The 5,246-nt window shown below is 38.2% G+C and overlaps 1 long non-coding RNA gene across 1 annotated transcript; it reads right to left on the bottom strand.

The window, feature by feature from the left end:
• Positions 1–2,626: 2,626 nt before the first annotated feature.
• On the bottom strand, positions 2,627–4,839 carry LOC143929899 (uncharacterized). Its single transcript, XR_013262632.1, has 3 exons — positions 4,696–4,839; positions 3,785–3,835; positions 2,627–2,855 (listed from the first exon to the last, which is right to left on the bottom strand). It is a non-coding gene; the product is annotated as an uncharacterized LOC143929899 (long non-coding RNA).
• Between the last annotated feature and the right edge of the window lie 407 nt (positions 4,840–5,246).

The following is a 5,246-nucleotide window of genomic DNA, read 5'->3' as shown; positions in this document are numbered from 1 at the left end:
CGAGGCTCTGGTGAACACCTGCTGGCTCTTAGACTCGCGCCTCAGGGAATCTTATGCTCTAACCCCGGTGGGATCCATCTTGGTGTTTTGGCGGGCCTGCCTTCCTATCGCCTTGACCCCCGTCCGCAGCAGTCAGCCGTAGGGTCCACAACCTTACGGTGCACTCCTAATCCCTACGGGGTGCATCTGTCACCTGGCCTCAAGGTGACCTGACACCTGCAATGTATAGATAATAAACTTCAATATTACCACAAAACCGGTCTCTGTGATACACATCTTCACATCTAAAACAAACTGAAAACAATACATAAAAAATTAAATTTTGGAGGGACTTTTTATTTGGGAGGTTCAAACCATTATAGAACTTTGTATTTTTTTAGATTGCTACACTTAATTTTATATGTTTTAGTCACTATTATTATGTGAATTGTTGCACTTTTAATTTTCCACCACCCTTGGTAAGTCCATGTCTTTATGGACCTTGCTTTGTGCACTGGTGCTGTCACGATCTGGAGTCAGGCTCAGAGACCAATAGCTATAGCAGCAGAGCAGATATTCACACAGGTCACCCTGGCTGATGGCACGGGTTCACCTGAGGTGCGGGGTCTAAGCACTAACCGGTATTCACCAGAGCTCCCAAAGGTGGAGATGGGCTTGGCTGCATGTTAGTGCCAGGTCGCGGTCCTCAGGATAGCCCCACCAGGAGGTGAGCAAGCCGGGGGTCTGGTAGCAGATATAGCAGGTAGAGATCAAGCAGAAGCGTAGTTGAGAAACAAGCCAAAAGTCGGTAACCAATAGTTGCAGGTTGGGATTCAGCAGAAGCGTAGTCCAGGAGCAAGCCAAATGTCGGTAACGGAAGGTAGCAAGGATACGGTCGGCAGCAGGAGAGATAGAAGCAAGATATTGGCTGGTAAAGGCACAATATTCTGGCAAGGAGGAAGTGCAGAGACATGGCTTATATAGGAAGTTCATGAGAGGAGCAAAGGGTTCAAGGTTCAAGGCAAACAAGATTCAAGACATGATCACTAAAGGAATTGTCCAAGGAACTGTCCAAGGAACTGTCCAAGGAACTGTCCAGCATTCCAGGTGGCTCAGCAAGCAGAGTCACTGCCAGACACACCAGAGGTCCCAGGTTCAAGCTCAGGTCCTAACAGGTGCGCAGTCATGTTGGAACACAAAGGGGCCATCCCCAAACTGTTCCCACAAAGTTGGGAACATGAAGTTGTCCAAAATGTAGACCATGGTATTGGTGTTGTTGTTTCAACCTGCTGACTAGATCTGTCTATTGCTATGGTTTTTAAAAATTAAATGATAATTTATATATTTCTATCTTGCTTTAGGTTATGCCAAGGACAAAAAGGTCACCTTAAACAGTATCCAAACCTTAAAGAGTATCTTAAAATGAAAATCCAAGAAATAATGGTTCACACTTTCTGCAGGCTCTTAGTTCTTTTGCACAAGTTGTCTTTATTATTACTTATTTCAGCCCAACACTCCTACCAGTTGCATACTGGATTGACATTTCCTGGGCTACAATGCTGCCCTGGGTGACTCCCAAGCAGGGGCAGCATTATCCCCTTAGGAATAAGGCTCAGTCTTATCATGTTGTGATTGTTTTCTACATTTTAGCTTGATATGTACAGTATATAAAAAAATCCAGGTTCTGTATAGACACAGTTTGTCAAGAATGGATGCTGTTTTTAAAAAAATGGCAAGAGCTCTCTACTGTCAGGCGAGGTTCACACTACAGTACGAAGTGGCTCACAGCTGGGGTCCGGTGCATACCTGCTCACCATTTCAGGTCCGATTTCAGTCCAAATTTTTGTCTGAATTCAGACCTGAAATGGACCAGAAGACGCACAAGACTGTACAATTCGCTCTGGAGCCACTCCGGAGATGTGTGAACCGGCTCCATAGAGAGCTGGTCACAATCTCCTGACATGCAAATTGGATGCAGGGAAACATGCATCCAATTCGCAATAGTGTGAACCGAGCCTCAGACTTCAGGTATAAATCCACTTCCCCAGATATGCTTGTGATTGGGAAATTATTGCTCTGAATACATTAATAATGACAATAAGCTAATGTCATAAGCCAAAGTTAATTTTTAAATTGTGTGTTTTAACCACAGACAGGTTTATGACCAGGCTTGTTAACTTTTGGATGACTAAATGTACAGTTAATTAGACACAAATTTTTGAAAAATTTAAATTTTTTTGTTTAATCCATTTTTTTCTCATAGATATGATAAGGTTTGTTAAATGAAAACCTTTTACTGCCCTAAAAGTATAGTTCAACATCACCAAAATACCATAAGGACATTTATAAAATATTGATGCTGTGTATAACAAACACAATGGGGGAGATTTACTAAAACTGGTGCACGCAGAATTCAGAACAGCTCTGCATAGTAACTAATCGATGTCTAGGTTTTCTTATTAAAGATTAATTGAACACGGTGAACTTAGAAGCAGTTTTAGTAAATTTCCCCCAATACAGCCATTGTCATCAATCTGCAAATGAATGTGAAAATATTTCCTTTCTATTTTTTTTAAACCTCCTAATATTATATTAGTATGTTTGATATGCCCAACAAGTGATTAAATGCAAAAACATATTAGTTGCAAAGATTTTATTGAGCAGGGTCATTTAACCAGCGACAAAAGATTTAAGATTTAAAAGTGTACAATGAGAGGAGTGCGGTTTATTTTGCAGAGAAGTAAATGAGTAGATCAGATTATAGGCACAACCATGATGTCTTCATTTATCACAGCAGATATGTCCTTGGCCATGGCAAGGATCACAAGGATCAGGACAGCAGGGAACAACACAAGGGTTGCATGGATTGCATGGATCTGCCAAGAAAAAAAACCTTCATTAGTCATATATTACATCCTAACCCTTTCATGACCAGAGGCCATTTAAAGCATACATGCTCAGAATTAATTAAGCATCATTAGTATGTATTGGTTCTCTTGACCGTAACTACCTGAATAATTTTTTAATTGTTTAAAAACCTATTACATGACCTGTTTTAATAAATACTTTGCTCTAAATTTATTATACGATGATAAATTGACAATAGACAAATATGTTGAAAAGAATAATGTTTAGTTATTTTCCATAGTAGTTTTTAATTAAACGGTTTAGAATGAGAAGAGAGAGAGAGAAATGGAGAGAGAAACACAGTACCTTCTGCAGGATAAGGAAGTTTTAAACTTCCAGTGACCACTATGATTGGCTGTCATAATGATCACATGATGAAAAAACCTTACTAATTGGTTCCTGATCATTTTAAGCCTTGTTTACATTTGCATTTGGCAGATGGTAAAAATGTGTGGCTTAGGTGCATTTTTACTGCCCATTCGATGTTTACACAAGCAAAAATGATATACCTGAAATGGTTGTGCTTCTATCGTGCAATGCACAGAGCTGGTGTGGGGTTTTTAGGGGTTAAAACAGGCACTGAGGAGGTGACAAAACATCTCCTAGCTATCCACCATGATCTGATCTTTGAGAGCCAAACTGTGTGCAAACACAGTCTGAGACCTGTGGCTGTAATAAGTCCCAGAATTGGGAGTGGTGCACTCCTAGTTCACAGCTGCAATATAGATAAACATTATCATTTTCATGGTAAGGATAGCTGAGGATCTACACATTTATCTACAGACTGTAGATGAAGAGTGCATAAGCAACATATATGTGATTAGCAAATGCATATCATTTACAGAGGTTTGCAAAACAATTAATATTACAGTCCTCTTATTGCTATTACTTCTCTTACCTTGGTGGTGAGCATGGACGGTGCCATGGTGATGATGGTGAGGCTTACATGCTGAAGAAATACAAACATATATTAAAGAAGAATACCAGACAACTGAAATGAATCAAATAACATTTAATGCTCTCAGCCAAATATCAAAACCACAGTTAAATCTGCATCATTTGTATTTTCCCTGGATTGAATTTGAGTTGATCATGTTCCTCTCAGTGGTATTACGATCACCATGACAGGATTGTTTTGTGCGACTAACTTTTTTGCTCTTAGGAACAGGAAGGAAATCAGAAAACCTGACCTTACTTTCCCAGGTTTGAGGCATATAGTAGACTTAAGTCAGATATTCTGCACATCAAGTCATATGTTTATTTCATATCAGACCTCTGAAATCTAATTCCTCTTCCAACTTAATTTTCCATGGTATGATATTGTAAGGCATGTAACCGAACATACAAAATATAATCTGTTTTTTCTGGAGATAAAACATTTTGCTCAAAACTTAACACCAGGTTTACTTTTACTTTAAATAGCTTGTTTGGGCCAACAGACGGAAAATCCCAATACCACTGCAGGAACACAATGCTGTATACTGTATGTATCTGATGCTAAATACAGTTTATACAGCGCTGACAGCAGTCACATCAAGTACTAGTGGAAATAGTTTGTTTGGGCCAACTCATTTGTGTATTTAATATAAAAGTAAACCTACATTCAGGTTATTTAAAAGAATACAAGTCCAGCTAAAATTAAATTACAGTTATATAAGATAACTTATAACTGACCTACATGCCTACCTAAACATCTTTAGCAGGAAACTATAAGAAATACATATATTTAACTGTGGAAAGAGTCCATACAACATTTCTACATTTATTTATGTACAGTATAAAAACGATGTTCATCAACACAACACTTACGGTCTTGGCATGGATCTTTGCAGACTACTACGTTTTGGCAAGGGTTGCATGGATCTTGGCATTGGATCTTCTGGGCAACACATTTTCCTTTGATTCCAGACATATCTGCTTTTAAGTTTGGTTTCCTTCTTAGATAATTCAGAGGAGATTTTTTAGTTGTTTGAATAATGTATGAGGACACCTTTTTATATATACTGTAAGTGGAGGTGGAATTAGAACACATTTCTCCATTGGCTGGTCATAACAGATTTACAAGGTGTTTCAACACTATCTTATCATTTACTAATTTCTTAGATTTGTATTACTCATTTCTTAGATTTGTATTTAGTACTTTGCTAATAATTTACCTACACTCTATGATTTCAACTTTTTAATTGTTTTTTTAATTCCCTTTTAATTGTGTTATATATTGATGCACAGTTTTAATTGGGATTACACGTTAGAGTGCAGATTGAAAAATTGTAGCATTAGTAATTTTTTTATTGCAGCATGTTGCTCATATTAAAACGTGCGATATTATTTAAAAGTTAAACATGTTTGCATATGGGGTA

This window comes from Lithobates pipiens, unplaced genomic scaffold (genome assembly GCF_037356315.1).
Source record: "Lithobates pipiens isolate NorthernLeopardFrog02 unplaced genomic scaffold, aLitPip1_a1.2 Scaffold_25, whole genome shotgun sequence".
Lineage (NCBI taxonomy): Eukaryota > Metazoa > Chordata > Amphibia > Anura > Ranidae > Lithobates > Lithobates pipiens.
Note: the sequence above shows the minus strand (reverse complement) of the source record. Positions and strands in the feature narration are given on the sequence as shown.